Here is a 19,469-nt window from a genome sequence, read left to right as displayed (position 1 = left end):
GCTGAGAGCGCAAATCACGTTAATAAGGTCGTCGTCCCGTATGCCGACGGAGTTGTCTCTCGTGAGGTCGGTTTTCCGCCTGCGTTCGCGTCAACGTTTGCTGCCTCGTCCCGTGTGAGGACAGCTTAAAGCCGTCGGCACACGGACCGAGCATCCGCACGTTGACCGTTGAGCGTGCCGAATTTCTGACGTCACAGCGTGGAATAGCACGTTCGGGAGTCTTTCAGAACGTGCAGAGCAATATCTGGCATGTCAGATATTCTGAGCGTGCGTCTGAGCGTTGACCAATGAGATGGCACAACGCCACCTACGTCACACGCGCGCCGTCTGCCTTCAGCACAGAGTTGTAAGGCGCCATATTGGCATTCATTTCAAGCCTATATGTATATATATGCCGTTTCTGAGCACCAGCAAATTGAGAATCACTGGAGAACTCGTTGTTAGTTGTGTGATACGTCCCAATAAAATAATGAGAAACATCATATTCGTGACAAAGGAATTATTGTAACTTACGTATTATGAGAGTAGGCTATTTGAAGGCAGCGACACACTGAAGATCCACCCAAAGCGCATTGTTCTTGGTACAATTTGTTATAATCAAATTTCAATTAGTAACATAATTATCTACGATTAACGTTCTTAGCAGACAGTAACACAATTTGATTAAGGACGGAGAGTCTATTGTTGGTTAAGCGTAATTAGTAGCGTCTCTGTCTAGATATAAGCCTCTGCTGGGGCGGTGGTTCGCGTCGTAGCACTTGCATTTATTTTTTCCTAACATTCGCGTATTTATTAGGTTCTGATACTTTATTATTACTTTAATATGCTATAATATTTGATGCTATGTATATATGTGTTCACCTTTTTTTGACTTTGTTTGATTGGCTTATCTACAGGACAGCTTGCGCTACTTGTTTAAACATATTTTGCTCCTTTTTTCTTTTACGCTTCGTAATTCACATGTTACAATGATTCTGCTACTGGGTAGGAACAGTGATCAAGTAAGACTGACCCTGGGGTTTTACTAAAATGTGGGAATGATGAAATAATGTTTATCTTATGCGGAGAACTATTCCAAATTTGTACTGCACTGTTTGTAATGGAACTTATAAGCCTGTGTAGTTATTGATTGGACACGGTACTTTCCTGTTCGTGGACAATGGAGGAAATGTGCATTTTAACAGAGCTAACGTGGGAATTTTACGCGCGTCCGTTGAGTAAACAGTGTGATTTACGGACTATAAATATCCCTCAACTGCCGCTGGAGTGAGTTGCGATCGCGTATACCACGTTGGGGCCCACGTACCGTATGCACCAGTTGCATCGTTCCTGAGCGTTCAGCAGCACGTTGAACTTGGCACGCTCAACGTTAACGTTCGACAGCAGGTTCCGTGTGCCGACGGATTTAGGCGCGGTCCAGGCAGCAAGTCGGTTGCTCGTTTCGAAGCCACAGAGCGGTTGCACCTTTCCACACCTGTACGGAGATCAAATCATGACCCGCAACTTGCCATAAACGCCACATTGTGGCATCTGCATTAAAGTCACGGAATGAGCTACTCTCTGTGATTCAGAAACTGGACCAAATCCATCACGATCTCGCCTCAGTCGCTGTCCTGACTGCTAGCCGCAGTCGAACGGAGCTTTTAGCTACGGCGCAGCATGGCTGGTTCTACTGCGCGCAGTGTGGTCATGTGTGTAAGTTGGCAGCCTTGCGCAGAGGGGCGTGTCTGTCGGCGCCAACCTGACGCGGCCGCGGGCCGCTGTCCCGCCGCTCAGGGCAGTCGCTCGATGTCTGTTGTGAACGCAGCGGACTATCTCCGGCCCCACCAACACCGAACGACGCGGCGCGCTTTCCCGCCAACGTTCGCCCACAGCTGGCGCAGTTGACAGGTGAGGGTTACATTCTCACGCTGACAACTGACAGTCGCTTCGACGCCACAAGGAAGACTTTTTTCTTAAGCTCTATACGATGGGACATCTTATAGTCTGTCCAAAATTACTTACGGATTGCTACTTCGGCAGGAGCACTCGTAACAGATCTGCCTCGTCCGGCACGGAACTAACGCCTAATCCTACATTTCATTCAACTCGCGCAAACAGGCGAACTATTCATTTTGTAAATACGTTAACAGCATCGATGTATACACCACGTTCTGATTTTAATTTTATTTGCGACAACAAATTATTGAGATGATACAAGGACAGTTTACGAAAGTGCATTTTCTCACGATGTTACCGAATTTTCAACATGTGGGAAACCTTTTTGTTATTGAAGTTAAGTGAATACATTATGGGAATAAAATCTTAAGAATACATATTTTCATATGTTCGAAACCAGAACTCTGTCAGAGATATCTAACGCGAGATAATTTGGAGTTAACTATGACGCGCAATGGTCCGCTCGCGAACAGATCGCTGTAGGTTTGTAATGAAATAGTTATTTTTACTGATCCGCCTACTCAATTCTAACAGAACAAAAAATAAGATTAAGCGTGGTTATCACGGTGGAAAAACGCCGCGGTGGAAAAACGCATCTTACATACACCGATCTCTATTGTTTACTAAGAACAAAAGCGATACAAATAACAGGGGTCTAGTGCAGCAGGGGATACAACCCGTCGGCTTTGGACAATGACGTCACAAGTCGCCAGATAGCAGTTTACCATTTTCGCTTTTGCTGTTATGTTTCAGTTTCGTTTTTTTTACTGATTGCTTCATAAAGTGGATCTGTTTATTCTATCTCGTGAGATTTTTTTTTTTAAAAAAGCCAAAAACCACTTATCAGCCACTGAAGGGAGCTACAACACTAAGAAGAATCGCTTCGCGATTGGCGACTTGTGACGTCAATGTCCAAAGCCGACGGGTTGTATCCCCTGCTGCACTAGTCCCAATAACAGGGCCTCTGTATTACAGCAGTCATATTGTAAACAGTAATATAAATTTCGTGTGATACATACTGAATTCCTGAGATAAACGTTCTTTGGAATTAGTTGTTATTAAAGCCTTATTATTAAAATTTCAAAACTTGCGACGATGTAATTTTGCTATGTAGGTACTTATACACGTAAACTTCGAACGCCAAACATGTAGCCGGATCCGCCTGTGCTCCATTTGTATCGGGATAATGAAAAAACTCCAGGGATATCATTCTTGAACTGTGACTATCACTGTCACTGTTGTCATTTAAAGAAATTATCATCTCTTCCACTGAATTTTCCAAAAGAGCTTCATTTTACTATGCTCTTTCCATGGTGCTCTGCGTTTGCTTAGCGGCTTTCTTCCAATCATCAGCGATGACTTTCCTGACAACTTCTCTTGTGAGCGCTTCGACTGCAGAGAGGGTAAATTTATTATTAGACTGTTGGGTTGAAATGGCAGTGGTGAGGTGGTAGCCTAAGACAATATGTCCACGTGTTTTTGTCAGTTCGTCGATTTCGTATAGGGAGAACTGTGATTTATGTAGAGATATTTTTTTCCATAAGCTCCACCTTTTTAAGTTCGTCACATTCATAGATGTTATGAAGCTGAAGCCAATCTCTCGTTTTCCCTTTCGGTTTGCCATGGTAGGAATGGTAAGGAGCATTATCTAGAACAACTGTTGACGGTTTTCGAAGATTTCGTATAAGTGAATCTTCGAATCACTTTGTAATTGAACTGTGGTTCATTTCTTCGTCATAATCTCCTGTTTGCTTTGATTTAAAAAGGAGGAGACTGTTGGAAAGAAAGCCTTGCAAGGTGCTGCACGAAGAACAACTCCACCCCGAAGAACAAGTCCACCCCCACCCCCTCCCCTGCTACAAGGTACTGCCATTGTCCCATTAGCTGTGTTGTCTGTCCACGTTCTCTTGAAACGTGACCAGAATTGTCCTACGTTTCGGCAAGCCACAACATTCCTTCGATATTTCATAGCTAAGGATGTCCCTTAAAAGTTGGCGTCGCGATGCAGCTATATCCTCCTTCTCCATCAATAACTTACGACAACAGAAATGTCCATAGTGAAAGCCAAGGTTGTGTAAAGCTGTGGACAAGGATGTGCGACTGCCTTGAACAAGTCCAGTTTCTTTAAGTGTGACCAGTAACTTCCTGAGTGTCAGACGTTCCTTCCTGCGATAACAATCATAAACATGACGACAAAGCGCATCCTCTGCAAAGGTATCGATATTGGTAATCCGCTTATCCATACGACGTTTTTTTCCCCAGAGGCGATAAGTTTTGATGGTTCTGCAGCTTCCTTTTCTTTGTCGAACATTTCCTTCCCTATCTTCACAACATATATACAATTTATTAATTTCGATTGTTCCCTATTGAGAGAGCGATTGAACTTGAGTAGTCATGATTTCTTCTTCTTTCTTCGTTCTTCCCAAATTCTCTTCATACGTTCACTGTGTTCTCCTTTGCTTTCTTCCGATGTTCTTGTTTGTGTGTGTTTCTTGATGATGATTCTAAACTGTTCTCTATTGTTTATATTCAAAGCTGCAGCAGTTCTTTTGACCACTTTGGTAACAGAGAGCAGCGGGCCACCGTTAAGTTTTTCATTTTCAAGGTAGACAAGTAACGCACAAACCATTTCTCTTGACTGACCTTGTATGCCAATCCCCTGGCCAAGAGAACGACTTCGAACTTTTTCACTCACAATTTTCGGCGAACTTCACGTCTTCTTTGCCAATCCTGTAGTAATTTTGGAAGGGCTATAGTATTCACTTCGAACCACTGTATGACTACCCGATATGCTTCACACTCGCTTCGACAGTAATTAGCACGAGTGAAGGAAACGCAGACCAACTACCATTTTATGACAGTCGCTGTCACGAAGTTGTAGGGTACTCATTCAGTAAGCATTATAGACTAACAGTCCTCATTTCGACCAAGCTTGAACTTCTACCTGGTCACTTACCTTTTCCCTTGTTGGCAGAAAGTCGCCCTGTATAACTAAAGTATTGAAATGTTCTCTCACAATATATCATCCGCTTTATGCCTAACTCATTACAGCCGACAAATCATCTTGATAGATTCAGCAACTGTATTGAAAATTAAGATAATTCTCTTTCATAGTTCCATCGCAGTTGCACATTTTCACTGAGATTACATATTTCGGTCTCTCTGAATTATCTTCAGATCTAAAACAAAATAAAACTAAATAGTAAATGAGAATTATATTAAATTATGCTTACTTGTCTTGCAATCGCCCTCCACTTCATGCACACAAATATCCCAGCAGGCTAAAACTGTGGCAGACGAGTTCCCAATCTGAAATGTTTGTGAGCAGATTCAGAGTTTGCATGAAAACCCCGGGAAACGTCCTGAAAACCTTGGTTGGAACCTGATAAGGAAAGCTATTTTACAATAAGTAGAAAAGAAAAGAACTATACATAAAAGTAGAGTTTACCTAAGTAGTTGCGTCAGAAATCCGTCTTGTCTATGCAGAACCATATAGGCCAACTGTGTTTTGCAACTCCGGTCAATGTTTTAAATAGGTATATGTTGGATGGTGGGGGTGAGAGGGGGGGGGGGAGAGGAGATGAAATGGAACGAGGCTGATTGAGGGGGTGGAGCAGAAGCAGGTTACGGGTGATGGGGATGTCATGAGTTTAACAAGGGGGGTCGTGCTAAAATTATAGAACGTATGGGTGTGTAAAATGTGAACGGCATAAAATAGTGAAATTACGGAGTGAGGGGAATTGTGAGTGGGCAAAGAAGGCAAAGGAGGGGACGTGGTAGGAATGGATAGTGGCAGGAAAGCTATGGGTTTAACAAGAGAGGCTCTAGTATTATAAATTGCAGAAAGTCCATTATGTAAAAATCCTTCTGTAAAAAAGAAAACAGAGATACTTGCGTAAAACTGTGAAAGGTGGATAAAATACTAGATTACAAAAGTGGAAATAAAGCAGTGAAAACTGAGATATTTTTTTCTAGTATCTTAAGATAGTCAAAGCGAGAAACTTTGAAACTATAAATTCATAAAGTTTACTCAGAAAACAGAAAAATAAAAAAAGGTATAAAAATTGTTTCGTTAAAATATCAAAGTATTAGCTTCTGAAATGGATGTATAAGTAGCGAAGCACATGAAAATCGTAAAATTACAGAATTGGAATTATGTAGTGTCGTTAAATACTATAAATTAAAAAATGTAATCTAATTAAAAATTTGCAACTGTGACCGAACAGTAAATGCGAATTATATTAAATTATGCTCAGTTGCGTTACAATCACCCTCCCCTTCACACACACACACACACACACACACACACACACACACACACACTCTAGCTATAACGCCAAAGTACCTCGTACTTTCTTCTGCTTGTAAAAAAGAACAGTATGAAACTGGTACAGTATTAAAAAATGGTATTTTGAACGAAAAGCTGCAGCTTCGTTTTTACTCATTAGAGTTGATAGAACTAAGGCAGCATTTTATTTCCAGCCAAATATCCCAGTAGGGTAAAACTATGGCAGACGAGTTCCCATCTCAAATGTTTGTGAGCAGATTCAGAGTTTGCCTGAAGACCCCGGAGAATTGTAATTATTTTATATACAGGGTGAGTCACCTAACATTACCGCTGGATATATTTCGTAAACAACATCAAATACTGACGAACCGACTCCACAGACCGAACGTGAGGAGAGGGGCTAGTGTAATTGGTTAATACAAAACATAAAAAAATGCACGGAAGCATGTTTTTTAACACAAACCTACGTTTTTTTTAAATGGAACCCCGTTAGTTTTGTTAGCTCATCTGAACATATAAACAAATACGTAATCAGTGCCGTTTGTTGCATTGTAAAATATTAATCACATCAGGAGATATTGTAACCTAAAGTTGACGCTTGAGTACCACTCCTCCGCTGTTCGATCGTGTGTATCGGAGAGCACCGAATTACGTAGGGATCCAAAGGGAACGGTGATGGACCTTAGGTACAGAAGAGACTGGAACAGCTCATTGCGTCCACATGCTAACACCTTTTTATTGGTCTTTTTCACTGACGCACATGTACATTACCATGAGGGGTGAAGTACACGTACACACGTGGTTTCCGTTTTCAATTACGGAGTGGAATAGAGTGTCCCGACATGTCAGGCCAATAGATGTTCAATGTGGTGGCCATCATTTGCTGCACACAATTGCAATCTCTAGCGTAATGAATGTCGTACACGCCGCAGTACATCTGGTGTAATGTCGCCGCAGGCTGCCACAATACGTTGTTTCATATCCTCTGGGGTTGTAGGCACATCACGGTACACATTCTCCTTTAACGTACCCCACAGAAAGAAGTCGAGAGATGTAAGATCAGGAGAACGGGCTGGCCAATTTATGCGTCCTCCACGTCCTATGAAACGCCCGTCGAGCATCCTGTCAAGGGTCAGCCTAGTGTTAATTGCGGAATGTGCAGGTGCACCATCATGCTGATACCACATACGTCGACGCGTTTCCAGTGGGACATTTTCGAGCAACGTTGGCAGATCATTCTGTAGAAACGCCATGTATGTTGCAGCTGTTTGGGCCCCTGCAATGAAGTGAGGACCAATGAGGTGGTCGCCAATGATTCCGCACCATACATTTACAGTCCACGGTCGCTGTCGCTCTACCAGTCTGAGCCAGCGAGGATTGTCCACGGACCAGTAATGCATGTTCCGTAGATTCACTGCCCCGTGGTTTGTGAAACCCGCTTCATCGGTAAACAGGTAGAACTGCAACGCATTCTCTGTTAATGCCCATTGACAGAATTGCACTCGATGATTAAAGTCATCACCATGTAATTGCTGATGTAGCGACACATGAAACGGGTGGAAGCGGTGACGATGCAGTATGCGCATGACACTACTTTGACTCAGTCCACCGGCTCTCGCAATGTCCCTTGTACTCATGTGTGGGTTCATGGCAACAGCAGCTAACACACCAACTGCACCCGCTTCTCCTGTGACGGGCCTGTTACGGACCCGTTTGCGTGCTACGACCATACCTGTTGCATACAGTTGGCGGTAGATGTTTTGCAATGTGCAGCACGTTGGATGCTCTCTGTCCGGGTACCGTTCTGGATACACCCTGCAGGCTTCAGCTGCATTTCGTCGATACTCGCCATAGATGAGTATCATCTCCGCCTTTTCGGAGTTCGAATACACCATGGTCACAGTTCCTACAACACTACACTATCACAGACGTCTGGTAACACGGTCTACTACAGTTGGTCTGCGTGCGAAGACGAATGCAGAATAACAATAGCAGCAAGCGCTACATGCGGACACTGCAACAGCTAGACCAAACCACAACAGTGCACTACAGCCACACTCGTAAACACGGTCGTCATCGTAAACGTGTCCCCGCAGATGCTGCTCGCCGACCGTGGCCCGTGTTTGTTACAACACGCAACTGAACGTCGGAGGTTTCAAGCATCAATTTTAGGTTACAATATCTCCGGATGTAATTAACATTTTACAATGCAACAAACGGCACTGATTACGTATTTGTTTATATGTTCAGATGTGCTGACAAAACTAACGCGGTTCCATTTAAAAAAACGTAGGTTTGTGTTAAAAAACATACTTCCGTGCATTTTTGTATGGTTTGTATTAAACAATTACACTAGCCCCTTTCCTCACGTTCGGTCTGTGGAGTCGGTTCGTCAGTATTTGATGTGGTTTACGAAATATATCCAGCGGTAACGTTAGGTGACTCACCCTGTATATATATATATATATATATATATATATATATATATATATATATATATATATATATATGAAATTGGGGGTATTTGACAGAGTATTTCCACTTCCGGCATTCGCCTGATAAGCAAGGGAAACCTCCCGAAAGCGTTGGTCAGGACTGGGGGATTGGGATTATTCGTATTTATATCTGTGACAATATTATCATTTGCCTCAGACAAAAACTAAAATTTATTGTATGTTTATGTGAGTGTGTCTTTCTCTGGTTAGTAGTAGAATGATTAACAGAAAAACAACCGCCAAACTTTCGACTGCGAGAGGAAGTACATAGGAAGTCCTGCCACCGTGGTTCCAGTACCACCTAAGCTGTTTGCAATATGGAAACAATGTACCGTATTTGGCAAGTGACGCTACGCAAAAGGGCGCTGCAGTTTAACCCTTATAACATATATTCTCAGGCAACTTTATTTCGCGACTTAGTGTTTTAAATGGTACCATATATTTTGTAAAGCTGTAAGAGCAGTTAAGAAAATTTTTCAGTCACAACTTGTGGCAAAAAGCGAAAACGAAACATGGAAATTTTTTTAATTTGAGACTTTATTCTGCCGAAACATGGCAGTTCCACTATCACTGCCATTAAGATTTCGCATAAGTATGTTGAAGTTGCACGAGCCTTTGAAAAAAATCGGTTCGTTAAAAATATTGTTCTTCATCACTGATTATACTTGGCTTTCCCACCTGATGATTCCTGTACTGTTTCTACATAACGAACCATTTATGCATTATAGGGAATAACTTGCACATGGCATAAAACAAACGGCAGACCCCTAACAAATATGGTATTGACTGTCAGCTCATTTACAAGATTCATAAGGAAAAAGAACCATGTGCAGAAAGACAACTTTGAACCGAAAAGGATAAGTCCATCTTTTCGTATATAGACGACCATGAACGAAGAAAATTTGCATGTGAAAACAGTATTCACTTTTGTGCTAGCTTAGGACGAGTTTGACAGTTGATCCTGTCGAATGCGTTGAACTGTTTTGTTGAACTAGACTGGTTTTGAGCACTTCATCTTCTGATGATTTTAATTCGACAAATTTCTTTCATGGTGAGGTGCACACTTTGCTTGAAATACATACTCAACTAACCTATTCGGGCGTAAAATCGTGAGATGCGCTATATCGCGATCTTAGACCAATTGTTTTTTGTTTTGGAAGTTTCTTGACCAAGTTCGCTCCAGTAGTGATAAAGTTTTTACTAAATGTCAGACTTAAGATGATGACACAAACTGGTCTTGATTTGACAAATTAAAATTCATGTCAAATATGTAACTGTTTATCGTAAGTCACGTATTTCCTTTGTCAATAGGGACATCATATTTTTAGTGCTCCTTCTGTTTAGTATCAATAGTCATATTAATATAATGGTACATATAGAACATGGTTGTGTGTATGTTGATGGAATATCGTTCCTCTGTTGGTATATGCTCTGACGTATCCAGTTACTTACTCATGCATATGCCAAAAGGAAAAAAAGCCCTACTCTGAAATGGCGAAGCATAACAGATGATTACCACAAGTTCTTTGCTACTCTTTAAGAAAAAATATTGCTGACAGTCAACTGCGCTAGCAATGATAACGTAAAATATCAACTGAGCACCGATTTTGCTCATCTTGGCGTGACTGCATACTGAACTCGAGAGTTGCAGCCTTCTTAGTGCATCGTCTCTTCGGAAACCTTAATGCCTTGTTATACCCTGGCTATATTTCGCAATGTATGTCCCGTGATGTTGTTGTTTTGTTACTGTCATTGTCATTCTTCGAGTAGGCCATCTATCGACCACGCAAAGTAACTTCCTCATGAAGTAGTCTTTCCCAATTTTCGAGCATTCCAGTATTTCTTCATTCTTTCTGAGAGTTCTCTGCCTCTTTAATCTGTCCATACAGTGGTGCACACACCGAAATTTTCCTGAAAACCCGCGTACTTCCTGATTTTGTTTCGAAAAGATGGACTGTCCAGAATTTCTGCTTTCGTAACTTTGATTTCTGCTAAGTCCTTTTACACTTTCCCTGAACCAAGTGACTCTCACACTTTTTTAGTCATTTTTCGGGTTCATTCGTACCAATGACCATAAAACGAAATTCTTCTTTTCCTGGGAGCTTCGGTTTTTCAGTTTAGGTGTAGATTTCTTCATTGCTTCTTCTCTTCCATGTACTTCACGTACTTCCAACTTCCCTTGAACCGCACAGTACCTTTCTTTCCTTTTTCTCCAACTCTTAAATTTCTCTCTTTTTTGTCGAGGACTTAATATTCTACTGCACAAAGGCATTCTGGCTTAAACGGTAGTGTAGTAGTATTCTATTTTTGTTTTACTGAGAACGATTTTTATTGTAACTGCCCTTTGTTAATTGATAAGTCGTATCCATTTTCTGGGAACTATTTTTGTTTGCTTCTTTGTCCAATCCGTTTCACGTATTATTTCCCCTAAGTACGTACATTTATTTACTCTGTTGATTCCACCGTATCTTGTGGGTAGGAATTTTGGAGCATCTTTAATGTCTGTTATGAATTCTGCCTTGTCGAAAGAAATTTGTATTGATGATTATTATTAGTACTTTTGTTCCTTTACGAAGAAAAATGATTCGTTGTAGCGATACAAGCCCTTAGCGGAAAATTAGGAAAGAAAAAAACCTCCATCCAGTACGTGCCGATCGCAATACTGTCGCCTCAACCGGTTGCGCTAACGCAGCAGCTCGACGTACTGTGTTTTTACAGGCTTCTCTTGTAACCCTTACTGCTTATCACAGTCACGAGTGGCAGTATCGTGAGCTGCTTCTCCCCCCCCCTCCCCCCCCCCACCCTCCTCCGGCCGCCCTCCCCCCTGCCCCGTTCTGAAGTTGTGGTAGGAAGCCGGGTGCAGTGAGCGGAACACTCCCAGTGAATTGGTGTGATCGGCTGTGTCCTGTGCGGCAGCGAACTTCTCGCTGAGGATGCACGGCAGAGACCGTCGGGTCTGCCGAGGTCTGGTAGTACACCGTAAGATTTCCATATCTTAACACAATTTGGTTGGTTCAAATGGCTCTGAGCACTATGGGACTTAACTTCTGAGGTCATCAGTCCCCTAGAACTTAGAACTACTTAAACCTAACTAACCTAAGGACATCACATACATCCATGCCCGAGGCAGGATTCGAACCTGCGACCATAGCGGCGCGCGGTTCCAGACTGTAGCGCCTAGAACCGCTTGGCCACCCCGGCCGGCTAACACAATTTAAAACATAGCGCAATCGTCGTACATATTTTATTTCCACTCGGTACACAATACAGTTTGTGGTTGTCCTTGCTACACAACTTATCAATAAAGAAAGTTTTTAATGTTGCTTCACATCCCAAACTGTATTTGTGGTAAGTTGCTATGGGACCAAACTGCTGAGGTCTTCGGTCCATAGGCTCACACAACTTAATCTAAATTGAACTAACTTACGCTAAGGACAACTGACGCACCCATGCCCGAGGGAGGACTCGATCCGACGGGTGGGAGCCGCGCGGACCGTGGCAACGTGCCCTAGACCGCAAGGCTACCCCGTGCGGCAAAACTTTAGTTGTTTTGGTCATTAGGCTTCTGTGCCTCTCCTGTGCTAACTTTGTCTCAGAATAGTACTTGATCCCAAAGTCCTCGACTATTTGTTGAATTATAGCCCAAACTCTGTCCCCCTTCAGTTTTTACCCCCTACAACTCGCTCAAGTGCCATGTAAGTTACTCCCTAATGTCTTAATACATATTGTATCACCCTGCCCCTTCATCTTGTCATTGTTTTTCACACGTTCCTCTGATCCCCGATTCTGCGGAGAAACGCCTCATTTCTTGTCAGTATACCTAATTTTCAACATCCATCCGTAGCAACACATCTTAAACGCTTCGATTCTTTATTTCGATTTTCCTGCAGTCTATGATGTGCTCCAAACGTACTTACTTAGAATAGACGATGAGAAAATACTATTAAAAGATCACGAGAAAGGCCACCTAGCTGCATTTTAACAACGTATGCGCAACTTAGTTTTGACCGAAATCAAAGTACGTACGTTAGATTGTTTGTACTGTACACAGCTCAAACTTTGCAGCTGTGAAAAAGAAAAATAGAAAGGAAATGTCTAACAAAATTACAACGACTGCAATAGGCAGTCGTTCAAATATGTGTGGATGCGAGTGGTCAACATGGAAAATGTCGTGGCTTTAATAATGACATGACATGAATGAACGGAAACGTTTATCAAATTATGTAACATATTTAAGGTTACTAAATAAAGTAAGGCAAACATATTAAAGGCGAATTTTTCATGAGTGGGCCTTGACATTATTTCTGAATGCTACAACCATTTTAAATGATCCGCCTGGAAGGTCAGTATCATGTTTTATACAGATGAGTTTTTTGTGTCATGCGTTACATAACTCCATAATCTGTGGCCATTTTCAAATGCCTGCGACACCAGTAAGGCACGAACGTAAAACCTTTACCGTCATCACACCTTACTACTGTAAATAATGTGACAGCAAGTGTAATACGCAAAGCGAAACGATGCAAGAAAAAGTGTTTTACATTGTTAATTTTGATATTGTAGGCATTTGAAAGTCGCCACAGTCTGAAGGTGCCAACAATGTAATTCGTGATCCAATAAAATTAATCTGTATAAAAAATTTGACAGCCCACAGTCTACTTTTAAAATGGTTTTACCATTCATAAAGTTCATAATGAGTGTCTTTGTCATCAGCCGGAAGATAGATTTCATCCTTCTCGCTTGTGAGCTAACGTCTTCAGTTCGATCTAAAGGCTGCATCCCTCACTACTACTTGCCTTACGTATTCATATCTAAGCCTGCTCCAGCCGTCCTTTCTCTCCAACACCCTTTCAACTTGTTTCAGCGACCATTCTCTCTTGGTTTCCTTGTGTCCATTATACGTTTTCTCTCGTAGAGTAGTTGCAGAACGCTTTTCATCTGCATCATCTAATCTTCAACATCCCCCTGAACACCACATTTGTAATCCTTTCATTTTGTCTTCTCCATCATCCACATTTCACAACCCTACAGTTGCGCTTGAAACACAGTTTTTTTATGAATGTTTTTCTAGTCTCAAGGTTTGTATTTTTTACGGGTTGGTAGCTGTTTCATTTGAAGGTAGCCCTCTTACGATGTGCAATCCATGACATAATATCTTTCTTGCATCCTCGTTCGTTATCTATTCTGTTTCCGATATAGGGAAATTCATCCACTTCTTAGCCCTCAGAATAGCCACCTTTAGCGCACACCGTTACTACATTTTCTTCTTTATGTGCATATTATATGGCCATTAACTAATTTATGTTGCATTTCTTTAAGCGCTCGACTCGGTTCACTGAAACTATGTCGGGAGCAAATCGTATCATGGAGATTTTCTCTTCATGCTAAACCTAAATCGCGATCATTATCCTCCTCCTCAGCTTTTCAATATACGAATTATCAGGGTGACAATGAAGAACCGCGCATTACTGATTTCCTGATTTTGACCTCTCATAAGGAACCCTTCGAGCGCGAGGTCGTAAAAGGCCAATGACGCCGCACATATTGCCTACAATGCAACCACAGCATTGTCTGTTAATGGCAACAGTGGGCGGGGCTGGAGGTATCCAGAGGTAAGCACAGCATAAGGCTACGGAGCATAGTTGAAATGCTTAGCCCATGAGTAACTCACAACAGTGCTACAGTGCTAGTGGTGTTGATACAGAATAGAGCAATGGCAACGATAAAGTAGGCAAACATTGCATTATATCTACAACAGCAGTTGCCGAAGTTGGGATTACGACTGCAGGAACCCAAGGAATTTCGCAAAGTGAGAAAGAAGCGGCAGATGAAATATTAGCGTTCCTGAAAGATGAGTCAGTGGACTGTGTGGTGTTGTACACGCTCGACTGTGCGGACAATGTACATGAGGAGTACAATGATGACGATACATGCTTAACAAGTGAAAGCGATTCTAAACAGGTGTCGAGCCATAGAATTCATTATCCTTCTCGGACAGGGAGCCACAAATCCCGTCTCCAGTGAAACGCAGTAATGGACAATCATTGTCCAAGGAGTGGGTACTAAACATTATTACGTACATGGAAAGTCAGCCGCAGCATACTAAAAAAAACAATTATGAACATATTTCGGACACGTCCGCAGCAATATGATCGTGTAGTGCATAAGAAAAACTACGGATTTTCAAGGGAAGACAAGGCGCACTTGGTACAAAACTAGTGTTTGCGCGTTTCAAGGATGCTCGATACAGTTTACTTCATACACATGATAGTGGCCTACTACGTTATGTATATCAAATTGCACGTGACATAGATTACAGTGGTTTCAAGGGAAGCAGTGAATGGCTGCATAACTTCTAACAGTGTTACAGAACTGGAAGATGTAAGACAACGAAATTTCAAACAAAGTAACGATGCACAGCAAATTGCGGAACCGGCCCGAAAATTTGTATAGGAGATAAACAAACATATCCCATCGTTTAATAAGGAGTTTTCAATTTCGACCAACCAGGATTTGAAAAGGAAATGCATCTGAAAGAAACTCTGGAAATTAGAGACACCACGAGAGTTGTATCAAGATCAACTATCATGAATGCCTTAACGCATTCGTATACAACTATGCCGACTGTTAACCCGGATGGCAAATTGGCTTGAAAGTTATTTATTGTGCTGCGGGAAGTTGGATGTACCCTGCTGCCTACGATTCTTTCTCGTGTGCATGATCTTGTAAGGACAGTAAGGAATATTTACTTCAAAACAAGCAACGGTTGGAAAATGGCGTACGAGATCTAAAACTATGGTACGAGCACTACTTTTGGCCTATAGCTGGTCAAAATAACTTGCTTTTGCTTCGTTGCTGATCTAGGTATAAAAATCATACTTCTTTAGAGCAAACTATCCCTCCAGAATGTGTGACATTGCAGTTCATACCACCTGGAACTACTGGACAAATTCTGCCTCTGGATGTTCGTTTTTTTTCGCGGCTATAAAGCATATTATCGCATTCTCAGCAGCTACGCCATAAATGACAGCCAGTTTCGCAATAAGCTCCATGAGAGACTGTTTCGCATTCGTTTGCATGCCAGGCTATTCCATCAGTTCTTATCATCCATTTAGACCAATAAGATGATAATTATATGCTTGAAGAGTGTATACCGAGCTGAACAGCCTGCATGCTTTGTAACTACCAAGGAGTTCGCCTTAGATCTTGACGAAGTGAACATTAGTTATCACTATGGGGTGCCATTTTTCATTCTGTGTTATGTTGCAAGTTAATGGTTTGCTTTGAAAATTTCTTGAATGTCGACGATGTCCATCTTCTGAAATGTAATAGATACATCCCATAGACGTTGATCTCTGCACTTCCGGGACACTCATTCTCTGTCGCTCTCCTGATGCTCATGGTGAGTCATTAGCAAATAATATTGTTACTGTCATAATTGTTAACGCAACGCTTTCAAATGAGCATTACTAAAGATTAAAACTATCGCGACCGTTAGGACGCCACAGCCTACCAAGTTTTATCACAAACCATTAGTTACAGTTTTCTTTACCTTAAAATGCCTGCTAAAAATCAGTTCTTTTAGTTATTATTATCCTCACAGTTACCAACAATCTGTAAAGAATAACTGCACAATTCTCACCATAATTCACATTTTAATGGGTACATATTTGTAATTCCTATGAATTTTAGTAGCGTATGGAGAGTACAAAAACAGCTAGAGTAGGCTGACAAGCCTTGATAAGTGTGTAGAATGTATTGAATATGTGTACGTAGTTTCTTAACAATAACAGTTAAACGGAAGGAAATAGGATTTCCGATTTCTTCAGTTAATATACAGGGTGATTCAAAAAGAATACCACAACTTTAAAAATGTGTATTTAATGAAAGAAACATAGTATAACCTTCTGTTATACATCATTACAAAGAGTATTTAAAAAGGTTTTTTTTCACTCAAAAACAAGTTCAGAGATGTTCAATATGGCCCCCTCCAGACACACGAGCAATATCAACCCGATACTCCAACTCGTTCCACACTCTCTGTAGCATATCAGACGTAACAGTTTGGATAGCTGCTGTTATTTCTCGTTTCAAATCATCAATGGTGGCTGGGAGAGGTGGCCGAAACACCATATCCTTAACATACCCCCATAAGAAAAAATCGCAGGGGGTAAGATCAGGGCTTCTTGGAGGCCACTGATGAAGTGCTCTGTCACGGGCTGCCTGGCGGCCGATCCATCGCCTCGGGTAGTTGACGTTCAGGTACTTACGGACAGATAAGTGCCAATGTGGTGGCGCTCCATCCTGCTGAAATATGAATTGTTGTGCTTCTTGTTCGAGCTGAGGGAACAGCCAATTCTCTAACATCTCCAGATACTGTAGTCCAGTTACAGTAGCACCTTCGAAGGAAAAGGGACCAAAAACTTTATTGGCTGAAATGGCGAACAAATGTACAACTAAATGAAACTTTATAGCTCCCTTAATTCGCCGACAGATAGTGCTTAGCTCTGCCTTTTGTCGTTGCAGAGTTGTAACTAATACAGAGTTGTAACTAATACATTCGTTGGGGCAGTCGCATTGCCGATTATTCACAGCACCTATTCAAAACAGATGACCTAGATTAATGCTGTCATCGAACAGAAGTCTTGTATGACTTGTAATGTGACGTATACTAATCATGTGGTCGGAAAACTATGGTACACTTAACTCGAGTAAAACCGCAAATTACTTTAGAGTGATGATGTGAATAAATCATCACTTAACAGTTGTTTGCGGTTTTATTCAAGTTAAATTGACAATGATTTTCAGAGGCTGTGGCTCTCCATATTATAAAGCTGCATGCGGACAACTATGGTTTTAGACATCCCTCCTGTACTGCTTGCTTTGTTTGGTTCTAGTATGAGCTGAAATCCATCCAAGTCTGCATTATGCTCGTTTCGTTTAACATTTTTTCGCCAGGCGAGTTTAGAATAATTCTGTGGGCTGATTGAAACATTAAACTATCATAAAGGAAAAATTTCTGTATACAGAAATTTGTTTGCAGTGTATCAAAATAAAGTTTGAGATCTTGTACGGCATTGTAACTAGTGCTTGTGAGGTAGCACAAGAAGTGAATTTTAGAACTTATTAGTATCTTAGGTACTATGGAATAGATAATGACATAATTTACGCCAATAGTCTGCAATTCAGTATACGCTATTTAATAAAGTGCCCAGTCGGCCGTATGTGATCGGAATTGGCCACTAGATGTCATGAGAGGTGGATCCGCCGATATAAACGGAGGCTTGGGAGTTTGTCACCTATTTCGTTGGCAGTAGATAAGAAGGTAAACAGTACACTGAGTCGGTCATGACAGTTCACTGACTTCGCGTGGACTAGTCACTTGAGTAAGAACTCTATCGTGGACATTTCAACCCTTCTAAGGCTGTCCCAGTCGACTGTTTGTGAAGTGATTATGAAGTGGAAAAGAACAACGACATCTCCATCTACATGATTACTTTGCAGTTCACAATTAAGTGCCTGGCAGTGGCTTCATCGAACCACCTTTAAGATACTTCTCTACCGTTCCACTCTCGAACAGCGTGCGGGAAAAACAAACATTTAAATCTTCCCGTGCAAGTTCTAATTTCTCTTATTTTGTTATGATGATCACTTCTCCCTATGTAAGTGGAGGCCAAAAAAATACAGGATGTTTCAAAATGAACGTACGGGTTCTAAGGCTCTGTAGAATTTATTACATTCAACTTACAATTATAAAAAATACATCAAATGAAAGAGCAGGTCTTGTATAATTATTGCAACTGTTTCTAAAGTCAGTTGGCTCAGCTGGTAGCGAAGACACACATACAAGATCCGTTATGAATCCCCAAATGTAGAAGTCGCGTTGAGTCAGCTCGTGTGTGAACGTGGAGGTCAGGAAAAGCAAGATCTATCGTTCGGCCCCTTGCACAAATCCAGCGTTATACCAATGAAGACTTCGCCCCCGGTAGCTGAGTGGTCAGCGCGACGGACTGTCAACCCTAAGCGCCCGTGTTCGATTCCCGGTTGGGTCGGAGATTTTCTCCGCTCAGTGACTGGGTGTCGTCCTAATCACCATCATTTCATCCCCATAGACGCGCAAGTCGCCGAAGTGGCGTCAAATCGAAACACTTGCATCAGGCGGGCGGTGTACCCGACGGGAGGCCCTCGTCACACGCCATTTATTTATTTTACCAATGAAGAGGCGCACCTTCCTGCCGCCAAATAAAGTTCTGTGGTTCAGCTTCTTCCAGTTGAGGAAAAGAGCTTCAATTCTAGACCATCAAGATAAGAAACACCAGTTATAGTTGCTTCACCGAAAAAGAAAGGCCGCAATACGCACAGAAAAATTCAGCTTAGGGTAGTATCTTTCCAACTATAATATCTCGTGGGGACTTGTTGACCCGTATATGCGCACATTACTCGTGTTCACATTTCCACTTAAGTGAAATGTCAATTCGTCACCGAAGACTATACGATCCAGAAAATCTTCATTGCCATTCAGCAACGTTTCGTTTGCAAAGTTGGCACTTAAACCGTTGCTTGTAGGCTTTAGAGCCTGTAACAACTGGAAACGATAAGGTCGTAGTTGTAGGCTTCTCCCTAAGTTACATTAATGTGACCATCGCCTATGTTCGACGTCAACTTGCAATAACCACTCACAGACGGAAGATGGCAGTACCAGACTGGATGGCATATAAAGAGTGTTGGGGGGATGCAGAAAACAGTGC

At 41.8% G+C, this 19,469-nt stretch overlaps 1 protein-coding gene across 1 annotated transcript in view; it reads left to right on the top strand.

Moving 5' to 3' along the window:
* Nucleotides 1–1,771: 1,771 nt before the first annotated feature.
* LOC124777529 (lactosylceramide 4-alpha-galactosyltransferase-like) overlaps nucleotides 1,772–19,469 on the top strand; it is a 455,476-nt gene continuing 437,778 nt past the window's right edge. The window contains exon 1 of the mRNA XM_047252975.1: nucleotides 1,772–1,890. The gene's annotated coding sequence lies outside the window, so the exon portion shown is untranslated. The remainder of the gene's footprint in view (nucleotides 1,891–19,469) is intronic.

Source organism: Schistocerca piceifrons, chromosome 2 (assembly GCF_021461385.2).
Source record: "Schistocerca piceifrons isolate TAMUIC-IGC-003096 chromosome 2, iqSchPice1.1, whole genome shotgun sequence".
In the NCBI taxonomy this organism is placed as follows: Eukaryota; Metazoa; Arthropoda; class Insecta; order Orthoptera; family Acrididae; genus Schistocerca; species Schistocerca piceifrons.
This window is presented reverse-complemented; position numbering and strand designations above follow the sequence as displayed.